This window comes from Gadus macrocephalus, chromosome 14, assembly GCF_031168955.1.
Source record: "Gadus macrocephalus chromosome 14, ASM3116895v1".
NCBI classification, from domain to species: Eukaryota; Metazoa; Chordata; class Actinopteri; order Gadiformes; family Gadidae; genus Gadus; species Gadus macrocephalus.
Genome location: NC_082395.1, coordinates 15,089,520 through 15,104,247, shown reverse-complemented (window position 1 = coordinate 15,104,247; position 14,728 = coordinate 15,089,520). Strand labels below are relative to the sequence as shown.

At 40.4% G+C, this 14,728-nt stretch overlaps 1 protein-coding gene across 1 annotated transcript in view; it reads left to right on the top strand.

Moving 5' to 3' along the window:
* The first annotated feature begins 3,827 nt into the window (after window positions 1-3,827).
* LOC132471544 (zinc finger protein 609-like) overlaps window positions 3,828-14,728 on the top strand; it is a 97,560-nt gene continuing 86,659 nt past the window's right edge. The window contains exon 1 of the mRNA XM_060070656.1: window positions 3,828-4,281. The gene's annotated coding sequence lies outside the window, so the exon portion shown is untranslated. The remainder of the gene's footprint in view (window positions 4,282-14,728) is intronic.

Genomic DNA, 14,728 nt, shown 5'->3' with positions numbered 1-14,728 from the left:
AAGGGTCATCATCCGATCCTGACAGGAATTAGCTTCTCATAATCACCAACTGCTCTGAGGAACGGACTGGACTTCCAGCTTCTCAACTTAGCTTCCAGAGGAGTCTCAGTCACGAAGGCCCGAGGGTTGATGTCCTCTCTGGAGCCCACAGAGGTGGTCCTGCTTTGAAATGAAGCGCGGTAGACTAACAATTCTGGCAGCGCAACAGCAGTGTTCCCTGCTCCATTCGCTAGTCGGGTCTCTGGTTTGAAGAGCAGCGGGCTCTGTACACTTGCAAGGGGAGACTGATTGGGGCTGGAGGGTGGGGGGATGACGGAGCTCCCCTGGTCGCCCCCCTCCTCTCCTTCCCCAGAGGATTGGATGAGGAATTAGTCTGTGGAACACTTGGCGGAGGGAGGTGGTGGTTTTCTGGGGAACAATACAGGCGAGGAACAGCTTGTGGCTCATCCGTCTCACTGTCTCACAAAACACTGCCATCCTTCAAAGGGGAGGATTCCACTCAATGCTGCATGCTCAAAGGAAGAAATAATATTGATGGCAATATTGAAAGAAAAAAAAGGCAATGCAGGGGTTGCCTCATCAAAAGCAATTTGTCCCCAAGTGTGATGGCTATTAAAATCGTACTGATATTGTCAATCTCCAACTCGACACGTGAATCATTGGTTAATTCTCAACATTAATGTGTATGTCATTTTTTGTCATCCATCTGATCCCTGGAGGCTTAGATTTAGTGCATGGGAGACATTATTTCCTTATGAAACCAATGATGGCTTGTTTGTCAGACGTGCCCACCCCCCACCCGCCTGCCTGCCTTTGAACAATCTGATCTTTGTATGGCTGTACCTTGCATGTCCAAGTGGGGTGTACTAGAAAGCGAAAATATATATATGTGGCTCACCCTCTCTACAGGATGAAGGCTGCCGTAAGAGGACCCGTTTTTCTTTGTGTCAGCCAAGTGGTCTCACAATGTTTAGACTACCTTTTACAAAATGTTTGTGATGTTTTGTGACAAAAGGCTACAAACTTGTTTGACATTTGAGAGCACTTGAATACTTTTTTTATTTGTTGTAACAAATAGCTATCATTTGCAGGCATTTGTGAAGTGTCATGAGAAAGTGTTGACAATGACATGACAATGTGTTCTGTTATCTTTTGACCTAACTCAATCAGATGTTGGTTGATGCAGCGTATCCAAAGCAGTAAATGGGGGAGGTTAAGAAAAGTATCCTCATGGTATTCATTTTCCACATGGGATTGCTGCATTAACATCCAGTCGAGTAATGGAACTCCCCTATTTTATCAACTCCTATTCCCTCCCATTAAACTGAAACCAAAGCAGGCTCCCTGTTGGTACATTTTATGTTGCCTTTTGGAAAACATCAAGGAGACAGTCCTGTAAATATTTCACTTCATGCCTTATCTGGAACCTGGTGATTTGTCAAGCTTAGAGGCTCTAGCATTCTCTGACATAAAATCTGAGGTTTCGCAGACAGCAACAAATATATCACATGATGGCAGCCTGTTTTTTAACAGAATGATGCAACATTGTTGATCACAAAGGATAGATGTTTTTTTCCAACTGGTTATCCAACTGATACTTTCCCCTGGTGTGTAGCCTGCAATATTATTGTGATGTATCATTAAAAGGGTAGGTTTTAGTATATGACACTTGTAATGCACCATAAAACCCATACAATTTCAAGGATGTGCTAGTGCCTCGTGACTTGCATATCAAACCAAAGATCTTTGTTATTGGCCAGTTCACATAGTCTCATTCTAAGCAATACTGATCTCGGGGGAAAAGTTTTATTGAAGGTTTATTTTACAAGGGGGAATAATTGGACCTGGCCAAAATGGGAGTGTACAATAGACATTCTGTTTAAACTGGTTTGAATCCACTAAAATCCTACATTTAAATAGAATAATGCATATCCATGTAAACAGTGCTGTGTAATATTGTAATTGACTGTCGCAGTTCTTTGGCTTAACAGTTTTCAGCTGGGATATAACTGATTAACACTTCCACATACCATAGACGGCCCATATGTTACTGTATTAATAATGAATTCACCTTTCACACCTCTTTAGAGGGGTTTCACATGTATCTCATGATGCATCACCGGTCATAATGTATTGTTCTGTGGGTTAAAGGAAACACTTCTGTTAAAACATGAACCAATAGAACCTTACTTCCTTCTGGGGAGCCAAGGGCTGCAATCCTTTCAGTACAAATTCTTTAATGTAGCGCCTTTAATATGGTAAGACGTGCATCACACATACACACATACATCCCGCCAGCCCATGTGTGGCTGCGCGTGGCCAAATGATTATTATTACTTTTATACGTGCTGGGGAAACGCATGCTGTCGATGCACATGCCCTTCATTTTAGGCGGGACAGGCAGTGGCACACGGCCACAGCCTGTTCGGTTCAGTGCCTTTGCCTTGGAGGACAGTAGACATCAGAAGAATCTCTCCTCTCCGTTTCCAACTGCCTACTGACGGTTACTTAGCCTGCCAATGAAGACTGTTCCATCCCTGGGGAGGAGGCGTGAGTATGCCTGCAAGCAGGAATGCATAGAGAGACACCGGAGGAAAATGGAGGCCGTTGGATGCTGACTGGCTGCTGCTTTCCCTCTGTGTGAAAATCAGTCCATTAATTCCCCCCCCATCCTTCATTTCTCTCTCTCTCTCTCTCTCTCTCTCCTGCAGCCCTCTCTGCCTGTTGTCTCTGTTTGTTAGCGAGATGATTCCTTCTGTCATGTCAAAGGCAACATTATCATATTCTTGTTGCCGGGGAAACCAGCGCACAGAGAGAGACAAGGACTTAAAGCCTCCACGGTGTTTGAAGCTGGTAAACATGAAAGGTTCACTGTAGCTGCCTGTGAAATGGAATCCTGACACATCTCTGGCTCCCCTTATTCATCTCTGGCTTCCTTTATTTATCTGTTTTCCTGAGAAAACAGTAGAAGGGGATTTGTTGTTTGTCAACATGTTCTTCAGTTTAATAAATCTTTAGCAGAATTTGGAGGCAAACCCATGGATTCAAAAGTCTCTCAGGTCGTTGTTTTATTGGATATGGCTGTTATCATGATGATTTATCACAATTTATAGGTTTTGTTTGATTTCTCTGATATTCTTGTGAACCTGCCATAAACCCAGGGACCTCAAGAACCCATTCTCCCCTGACATTGAATTCGGCGATGTACACATAGGAGTACAATCTCTGATGTTGCTCACAGAACACATCTCTTGTCAGTATGCAATGATATGCAAATTACTGGGCCCACTAACCTCAAAAGGGAAGTGGTGAATAGAAAGTACGAGGGTGTATTCAAGTTGTTAATTCATGGGCCCTGGTATTCTCAAAAGAGCCATTTCAGTAGTTAATTAACCATGTACATGAGAAATATACATATTACACTACTGATTGTCAGACATGGAATATCGTTATGGATTTAAAACATGTGCCGAAAATGTTAGAATATTCCTGCAACGACAGGTAATAATTCAAATAAATTATATCCACAATAGAAATAGAGAGATTTATTCATAGTTTATCGGAAGACCTTGTAGGGGTATTCCATTTTCGGATTTCTAATTATTTTGATGTAAATGTCCCTTAAAATGGCAACAATTGTACTCTTATATTTATATTACATCTAACATTTTACAATTTGCGCGGGTTGTTGAACTGCATGCAAATAATGTTTGCACGTTGATCAGAAAGCTCAATCCTTTATTATTACGAATCCAGTTCCATATCTTTAGCACGATGCTTTCGAGTGACAGTTCATTCCGAGTGGAGCAACGGTCCTGGATTTCCCACCAGCAGCTCGAACTGCTTGTTGGTTACATTGTATCAGTCTCCAGCTTTGGGGGGGATACGAAGAACCGCCGCGGCGTACATCCAGAAACACAAATTACCAAGGAATTAACCTGGATGGAAAGCTATTCGCTATTGGATTAATTTCGAGGAGATAACACGCGAAGCTTAAAATCTGTATGATTTAAACGCGTTTTGGTAAAATGCCCTCTCGAGTCGTTGTTTTCAATTTGGAACGGTATCTCGAAGTGTGATGGCAGAAGTCCAGTGAATCGCTGGCCTCCCCTCCTCTCTTGTGTTGGATGTCTTGGGGAGTGCATTGCCACTGGTTTCTGGTGCCTTGTTTTTCATTTTTGGTTGCTGTAGATTTAGTGTAATACACCGACTCGTTATTGTATGGAATATTCACCATCATGGGCCAACGTGGGCTTGGATTAGAAGTGGCTTGGTAAATCGGTAAGTTTCTTAACGTATTCTTATTATTGATAATGCTAAAAGTCGCTAGCACGCTACTAACGTTGCGTGCAAAGCGAGCTGGCTAGCTGTAACAAACTAACCGTCACAGCATGGAGCAGCGAGCTAGCGTGCCTGCACTGGGAGCTCATTGTCTGATATACTAGCTAGCTAGCGCCTCTCATGCTAAGTTAGCCACAGTAGCTAATGAATACTTGAAGTTTAACCAAAGATGGTTATGTGAATTTGTGAACGTAATCAACTCTGGCATATTTGCAACGCTTGGTTTAAACCACACTTAACAGTAAGGCAGTCGAATCGATAACCCCATTGAACAAAACAACTTGTCTGCAGCTATACAGTGTTCGTCTATTATAAACGTTTATAATAGATGTCAAAACGTTATCAGTGAACAATTGGCATGCATACATGTAACACGTACCATTGCAGGGTCATATAACTGACGGTTGGCAGTTAGGGTTATGTCTTTATAACAGTCAATCTTTGATCAAACTTGTTAGTTTTGTTGTTGTCACATAGTTGGGGAGTCAATGACATTGATCAACCACTACAAATACTAAGTAAGTTAATTAATGTTATCCTACCGAAAACTCCAATATAGTTGATCAGACATCACAGTAAACACACCAGGAAGAACCTATATATTAAAGGTTACAATTTAATTGAATAATATAGACACCAATATGGTTGTACAATATACAATGACATATACCTGTGCCAATGTTTGACCATGCCAAATAATCAAGTTAGAAATACATTCGCTGAGAAATGATTGATTGGTGTTTTATTTATTATAATCCCCCGGATCAGTCTGCCAAATAGCCTCTAATTGTTCACTGTGATAGATATCCAGCAGCCTTTTTTTCCCAACTTACATGATGTTAACAAAGTCATTGTAATTATCTCCACTCCACATTGATAATTCCCAAGGGGCTAATGAAAATGGCAATGCTACTTTCTCATGGGGACTCACTGTAGATGGAAAAATCAAGTGTCCTGAATACTATTCCAACATGGTCTTCTTTTCCAACTTGGGATGTCTTCTGTAACACCTGCACATTTCTAGCAGACATCACTGAATATGTTTGATATATTGCTCTAGATGTACTAATCAGCCGTTTTATAGATACATTATATTATAAAAAACATGTAATGGTAAATGGCAAAAATGTATGACTCCACAAACAATAATACCGTATTTATGTGTCCAATGCTTAACAATAAACAATCAAGTGTTTGAGCAAAAGCTCCTGGAACATTATAGCCTACACATTTAATTCCACTATCAAAATGTAATTTCTTCCTATAATGTCAAAATACTGCTTTGTACAGTACCAGCTGCTTATTTTGTCCAGCTGTTTTGCTCCTCTCGTAATATGGTGCTCTCTTATATTTTCACACATGTAAACCGTACCTCTCATGGCAGTTTGTAACCTGAATTAGAGAATAGGACTTCTTCAAGGGTCTGTCCGGGTTGTCGTTGTTGTTTTTATCGTTTGTGTAAATGCCGGGTACTGCCATTTCCCCAATGCTTTCATAATGAATATATTCCGCAAACAGTCCTTCTACTGTATGTCAAACAAGATGCCTATCTTGGTAAGTCTGTAAAATTGGATACCAGCCAGGTTTTTCTGTTATCTGCAACATTGTACATATTTTACCAGTGGAGGTAAAAATATTACAGTATTGGTATATTCTGCTTAGTGCAGGCTACTAATGTACACTATCATCTATATATTATTTGCTAGATTAACTGATTAAATGCCCGGCTCTAGCAAATATTTGGCAGAAAGTTCATTTCAGTTGAATACAGGGATAAGCAGAGTTGCTCTGTTTGCTTATATTGACATCCATTTAAATTGTCATGATGATCCCACAATTGAACAAAGAGTAAAATGGTTTTGCTTGTGTAGACCGCTGAAAGGACAGACAGTCAGACACCCATATGGAGAAGCTATCATGTTATCTCTCTGTAGCATAATCCTACTTCTTAAAAGTTCCCTCTGCCATAATATATCTCCAACAAGACAAAATTGAATGATTGATGGGCAGTTGGGTGTCTAACAGGGGCACATTGTCAAACTGGCTCTTTTAGTTAACGATCCCATGATGCCGTGAAAATTTTGACTTCATGAGGTTTTCTAACATTAATGAGTTCCTCTAGCCTGCCTATGGTCCCCCAGTAGCTAAAAATGGCGTTAGGTGTTAAACGAGCATTAGCATTCTTTGTTATTTGGATAACTGTTCTGCTGTTGGTGTTATGGCGCATAACACGTCGGGTTCTTTGACGTCTCTGGTAGGGATGGGCATTCGATTAAGTTGTCTTAGTCGATCGTCGGGAGAATTAACGATCAATTAGTCGATTAATCGTTAATATTTTACATTAAAATAAAATAAATAATCAATAGGAAATGAAAATACAAATGCAGCGGGTTTTCCTCATTGGGACCTTTATTATTAGATGAACAACTCAGTTAAACCAGATCCGTTCAATAGTTATGCACCACTCTGCTCTTATGAGCCGGTGCTCATAAACATAACTAAAAATAAACACAACCCCAGTTTCTTACCAAAATAATAACAATAATAATACAAAACAATCATGTTATAACTTAACCAACCAGTCTACGGATTTTTGTTCAGAAAGATGAGCATGTTGACATGCTCTGGGGTCAGACGCGACCTCAGCCTGGTGACCGTCAGTCCAGCCGCCGAAAACACCCGCTCTGAGGGAACCGACGTTGCAGTGATGCACAAATACCTCCGTGCTAACTTGGCAAGGCGGGGGAACAACTTTCCACAATCCAGGGGCTCAGAAAGTTCTATATTTCTGCTTCGATGCTAACCTCGCCTTGAGTGGTAGGCCTATAGTGCTCCCCAAGAAGTCATAGGATGATTTGTCGTAGCAACTCATGATATCTGCTATGAAATTACTTACCATTAGCATGTAGTTGAATAACACTCCGGAGCACCCGGAGTGTTCTAGAATATTTAAAGAACAAGGCCAAAAAACGGTCTCGCCATTGCGATACATCCACTGTAACCACGAGCGCATGGTACCGTGGCCGCAAGCTGCTCAGGGCCACAACCCCTCCACTTTGACCCGCCTCTAAAAAACGACATGTCTGTGGAAAGCTCATTGTGGGACTGGCTCGCAGTGGCTGTAATTCTGCACCAAAGCTGAATTTCTTGAACAACTTCAAGTACTGTATTAGGGGCCCAATAACACCTATATAAAAGCATCCATAAAGTAGCATGCCATTGGATCTTTAACTGATTATGGTTGGTGAACTGATGAATTAACTGGCTTGCTGAAGGTGCAAGGTCGAGGTTGCACAAACAAATTTGGCAAAGCCAGTTTGAGGCTATAATGTTAAGTACAAATAAATCATGCTGTTAACACTTTCTACTGTATGAATATTTAGTTTGAATTTAACTGTAGTTTGAATAAATGGTGATAAGGTTGAAAATATGCATGCCCCAACTATGATGAACCGTTTGCAGTATACGCTAAATTTGATGACCCATGCAAGTTGATGCAACAAACTATTGGATACAAATGTAATAGTTTCAACAATATGCTGAACCTCACCTAGAAAATTGACCTCATTAACTTGGGAAACATACATTCAGTGTTTTCTTGTGTTACCACCCCTGCAATTTTGTAAGAATGAAAGGTTCACTAAAGCCGCCTTAGCCTTTCTTGGAAACATTTCTTTATCTCTTGTGTTGAAAATCAATGAGCCATTCCTACATTTTTAAATCTTTGCGTACGCTGCCTGAGAAAAAATATATATAACTGCCTGAGGTTTTCAAGGAAAGTGGTGTAGTGTACAACAACAGTTTGCTTGGGTGACGCCTCACAAGTCGGTGCCAAGTTGTTGAAACTGAAAAACCACACAATAACAGTTTTAACAAATTTGAAGCTGAATCCTACCTGAAAAGTGGTTCACCACAATTCTCCTTTCCGCTACTTGTGAATACTTACCGGTAATAACTTTTTTGCAAGTGAACAATTGCTGTAATTCCCACTTCATCACGCAGGCAAAAGCTGTATCATGCCAAGTATATGTCATTTGTTTCACTCACAGTATTATTGTTATTTAGGACTTTGTGAAATCGCTGGTCCAATAGAATGTTTGTTTTTCATAACGTCACTCATTGAAAGGAATAAAGGTTCATGTTTAATCGTTTTGTAGTGTATTGTGTTGAGAAAATTGTAATATCAGTTAAAGGTCTGGATATATATCTATGGCCAAATTATTTTGATGAGGATTTGATCCATTATATACCTTGTAATAAGTTTGCTCCAACGCAAAACCGGGTAACTAAGAAACCGTGTGGAAAGAATGCAGGTTTTACCCTGTTTGCTAAGAGGCCCAAACATGAGATTGCTTCATGGCAGGGGAATTACGTGGGCTATACAATGCTCCAAGGCAAAACATCAGTTGATGGAAAAAAAAAGGAAACCTTTTAGCATACCTGCTGAAAGCTAGCTGGCAATCTGTAGCATCTCTGGGGGGAGAGGGGCTGGGGGCTGTGAACCAGTTGGATGATTCCATATAGGTCGTGTGAATGTGAAGTGCAGGTTTGTTATCACAGGATCCACCTTCATCCTTCTCCTTTGGCCTAAGCTACTCTAATTTTGCCCTACAATTATCCAATACACTAGTGTTCTATCTAAAAGCACAAGATTTATATCATTTAGCATTTGTTTCTAGGTCTTCATCTTGATATTGGCTTTCTTTTTTCACGTATAGTACTAAATGTTGACAAGGAACTCTTTAGTTTAATGAATTCTGTATGATTCTTGGTCTTTCCAAGAAAACCTGGTTGTATTTATAATACAAGTTAGTTTTTTAATGAAATATCTAAATGGACTAGAACACAGCCTCTATGCCTGCTAAAGTGTTATTACTTTGGCAGAGCTTTGTTATTCATCTTGTTGTGGGATTTCAGCCCATGTTCCACTCATCTCCCATGCAAGCCAAATATTGTCAGTGCTTGGGTTGCAGTGCTGCTGAAATGCTTTCTCGTTTGCCTTGGCCTTGAATTGTACTCCTATTTTGCGATTAGGGAGCATAGGCTTATCTGATCTGATATCTTCAATTGAATGAATGCTCTTTTGACAGCTGCTGGGCTATGGATACCCTAAAATAGAAGGGTATGTTGAGTCATTTGTAGTATGTTGTACACACAGTCTATGATACTTTTATTCATCATATTGCAGGATTGTTTTCATGAAGAAAATATAAACAAATCAAAAATCAAAGTGTGTTTGTATGCAGTCCATTCCCTGCAGTTGGCCAAAAAATTATTTCAAGACAGTCAATACAAGAGCTGCATTGTTGTTCCAGCGAGAGTATTGTTTCATAGTTTTCATGTTCTCCCGTTAAGCCATTTCCTTCCCCTCATTGTCACACATTTTATTGGACACAAACCTGTTATATAAAATGGAAAATATAAGATATGTCCTCATTATTGTTGTCACCTCTGAGTGAGTGGTAACGTCCAATGAATACGTTTTGTTATAAGTAGCGTAAACTGGAAAAGACAGGTTTGCCCTAGGTGTGTAAAGTCAGCGAGCTGCATCCTCCCTGCTCTCAGCAACTTCAATCAAAGTGTCTATTGTGCAACAATCTTGACCTGCAAGGCCAGTGGCGGTAACAGTGGAAGGCTGTAATTGCATTCGGTGACAGAGCCATCTCAAGAACAGCACCACGACTCTGGAACTCTCTCCCCCAACCTCCCTCGCTTCCCATATTCAAATCCCGTTTAAAAACCTACCTCTTTTCCCAAGCCTATGACCTCCCCTACCCATAACCACCCTTATCCCTATCTACTATCACACTCCACCTTGCTTCTGTTCTCTGTTGCGCGGTCTTCCGCTTGTCCCCCCTGATTCTCATCTCCCTCTTCTTCGTGTTTTATGTTTAGCTTCTTTGGGTCACTGAAAAGCGCTATAGAAAATGAATGAATTATTATTATTATTAAGGGTAGGTTGCAAGTTAAGGCTGGTTGTAAATATGTAGCTATATATTCCTGACAATTTCATTTTTAGCTTTTATAGCTGTTTGCCAGGTATATAATTTAAATTTCTTTCCACATCCCTTAAACACCCTAACAGAAAATGTTATACAATGTTTTGTTCAGAATCTGGCAACATTAAAATTAAGTCCAACACTTTTTACTATTTGTAATGCCTTAGTAATATTTTGTCTAATCAATTTAATAATTATTAATTATGACTTAGTAATTACAAAGTAGGATGTGGCACATTACTATAAATGTCTTTCCATTGTTACAAACAAGGCAACTGCGCAAGACTAATATGTCACGTTGTCCAATGGAAACAATAGCACACTACATCTCTGACTGTCAAAGATGTAGTGTCTATTGTCTGAGGTGCAGCAATCGTATGAAGTTTAGCCAGCAAAGTAATTAGATACTTCTCATTGAGTCCATTTTATGAAAACGGACCTGGGCGAAAATCCCAGTTAAAGTTTTGAATTTGTACTTGCTGTTGAGAAAATTTTCCCTGATAAAAGATTGCTTGATTAAAGAACAAAGTTGCTAGCAAATGAGTAGGGATTCGTGGACAAGTTCAGACACGGCTTATACGGTTTTACGAAGGGCTAAGAAGGCATTTGCTATAATGGAGTGAGGGAGCATTTATGGACTTATTCAAATTGTTTTTATAGTAATGATGACCCATATAAAATGCATAGCACATGAGGCAGAAAACGGACCTCTTTTCATGATGTAAGGCAGTATTAACAGGGGAAATACACAGCTGGGAAGCATATAGCACAAATTGAAAGTACATTTGCCAAGTCATTTGTCATACTTCCAATAGCAGTCATATTTTAGTGTTTGAGTAGGTAGCAGTAGATGACTACAAAACAGGCAGTGATGAGATATTTCATTATAATCATACAGTACCTTCATGGACAGCTGTGCAAGATACTCATACTGCTTCAAAGGGAAAACGATGCATGAATAGTACAGAAGGGATGTTTTGACTAGTCAATGCCGAAGTGGCTAGTCGTCAGCACTAGAAATACTAGTGTTTAATGCCTTGTTTTGTGAGAAAGCATTTCTGCCGCGATATGAATAGCAAAGCATAATCTAATCCTTAACCATGCTTTTATTGATAGAATTTACAAAATAATTGACCCAAAACATCCAATTATTTATGTAAATTAGTTATTTCATATCTTGTTCACAATTCTCCACAGCGTTGTTCACCCTGGTAGGGAACTGCAGTCAGGCGTGCTGCCGTCCGCAATAAGTTGGTCTTTACTTAATTTTAAATCGCAATATGCAAGATTGAGCCCATCCCAGTTGGCAGGCGGGAGACTTTGAGAATAAAAAGACAATATCCGTGTTCCACTCTAACTGGCAATTGTGTGACGCAAATTAGCGATGCGTGGCGTGAGTTGGGAGGTTTTGGTAGTGTTTGAGTGTTTAGATTAATACATAATTTATTGGATGTGATTTTATTGATATTATTGAAATCACTTTTGATCAGCAATGACTACAGATATGTCCCAGGTAAGTTTAAGCTACAAGCTTGTTGAAATGTAACATATTACGTATCAAAATACTAGGGGTGTAACGGTACACAAAAGTCCCGGTTCGGTACATACCTTGGTTTTGAAGTCACGGTACGGTACAGGACGGTACGGTTCATAGTTATTGGGAAAATTAAAAAAAACTGCTTGTTTGTCAACAACGGAAAAAGGCCGTTGATCAGCAGCATGAAAACACCAATAGGCTTGGTTATGGCTTTTGCCCGTTCTGAATTCCCAGACAGCGGTTGTTGAAATAGTGTCGTGAGCTGGGTTTGCACAGCTCGTTTTTTTTTCACAGAAATGGTGAGAGTAACACCTGATGGTGCCTTTTCAAATGCATGTGCATGCTAAAGTGCTGTACGTAGACACAGAGAGCCCTCTCTGTAGCCGGATATCCTGTTGGAGACCTTCTCCATAGCTTACGTGGCAACTCATGATATCTGCAATGAAATTACTTGCTTACCATTAGCATGTAGTTGAATAACAGGCTATAGGTAAGTTTAAAGTGCTCTCAGTGACATCAAATCTTAACAATGTATGAAAGATGTTGGGATAACCACTCGAGAAATACTATCTCAGTTTAGAGGGAAAAAGCAGAAGCTGCTAGTTGCTAAAAACAACTTAGGAGTACATCATCATTGAAGACCTCGCTGATAAAGGTAACGGCAGAGGACTGCATGCTCCACTACTCCCAATTCCTTTAGAGTATTATTAAGTAGAGTGTTGTTATGTTTGATTACAAAACTGATATTTGAATATCCGGTTAACAGTTAAAAAGTAAATAGCAAAAATCATACCTTTTTTAAACAAATCAGCAAGAGGTCTAATTTGTAAATCAATCTAGCACAAAGTCAAGTCAACTTTATGCAACACATTTCAAAGAATGCATGAAATAACATTTGAATAAAACGAGGTCAAATTTAAGAAATTGTTTAGCAGAAAGCAAAGGCTATTGTTGTTATTTTAACCTTGATTTAATACAATGGTCTGTTAGTTTATTCCAGCAATCTGTTGCATAGAGCTGAATCCTGCTGTGACTGTGAGTTTTAGTTTTTGGTCTTTGTAAGAACTCAAGCAGCTGCATTCTGAACAAGCTGTAACTGCCTAAGATGTTTTTTAAGGCCTGCAAAGAGACCGTAACAATAATCAAACCTTCTAGAATAAATGCATGGCTAAGTTTTTTTCCGTCTTGTTTAGACATGAGGCCTCTTATTCATCATTTTAGATGATGTTAGGCAGTAGGGGTGTAACGGTACACTGAAGTCACGGTTCGGTTCATACCTCGGTTCAGACATCACGGTTCGGTACAAGTACAGTACAATGAAGAAAAAAAAAAAAAAAAAAAATGCAGAAGGCAATTCGTTTTTATGTTTCAGGTTGTACCACCTAGTGTCATACAGTCTCTCCTGAGCTAGCTGCAGCAGCCTGAACTGGGTAATCTAAGATGTAAACATCCCACATCATCTCCAGACTCCATCCGTAACTTGTAAACTAAATAACACAAGTTGTGAAACGGAAAATTCAGCATGTCTTATTTATGAAAGTGCAAATCACACAGAATTTGCGCATTTACACCGGAGGGTGCGAGTCGGTTCGGTGCGGCTGGGTGGAGTAGTGAAGGTGCGGTTCGGCGCAGCACGGTTACGGCTCGCATTACTACCGCCGACACTACCCTTATGGCGCATTTCCACTTGAGGGTGCGGGTCGGTTCGGTGCGGCTGGGTGGAGTAGTGAAGGTGCGTTTCAGAGCAGCTCAGTTACGGCTCACGTTTCCACCACCGACGGTACCCTTATGGGGGGGGGCTATCCGCGATAGCCGCGGGAGCTACGTTAGCATTGTGAGCTCATAGCACCCCGACACAGTGTTGCCTGCTAATAAATCCAAGGTAAAAGAAGAACACGCACAATGTACAAAGATCAATAATGTAGGACGGCAAACTTTTGTGCGACATTTTCTTCAATAAACGAAGCATTCGCCGTTGTCCAGAAATATCTTGCGGATAATGTGATTGTTTATTATTCCCCCGTCTCACGGAAATGTGATTCTGTCGACCAATCAACGGACGACGTGTGTAGCATTAGTTTGGCATTACAATTAATTCGCCCACCAGTTTTATTTAATTTTATACTGTGTATTCTCCGTGTAAATCTGTGCACCGAACCGTGACGTCTGTACCGATTCAGTTCAATATGAATACATATGTATCGTTCACCCCTAGTACAGATTTTTCTTTTTCACTGACTTGATATGGCTGCTGAAATTTTCTTCTGAATCCATAATATACATTCTCAAGGAGTGGGACTCGAGGCTTGGGCTAACATTCAGTCTCATCTTTGGCAACGAAAACGCTTATCTAAGTTTTATCTTTATTTAGTTGTAGGAAATTCTGCCACAATGCTAAGCTGGTACGGTCGCGGGTTGGCACGCCCTGTAATTCCACTATTTTGCCTATGTAAAACAGAGGGGGTAAAATCCCCCTTCGTCAAAGAGCCGGCTTTCTTAGTTCACTGGAGAAGGCGGGGCTAGTTCACTGGAGAAGGCGGGGCTACACACTTAAGAATAATTTGCATACTCAAAATGTTAATTTTTGTATGATTCAAGGCACGAGCATGCAAGAATGAATATCTATCGCCTATTGGCAATTATTTCAGGGAGGATGTTCTTCCCTCAGCCTCTATTGACTCCCATTCATTTCCCCGAAAGTGTTGGCGGCCGGTGAATAACATGGGGTTCAATGGGAGAGGAGGAAAGTCCTCCTCTGAGTGGATGTGACTAGCTAAGGGATCTGGATTCTGCCTACATCTGTTCATAGCGCATGCCTGCGCAGCCTGGAAGGAGGGGTTATCCCCTCAAG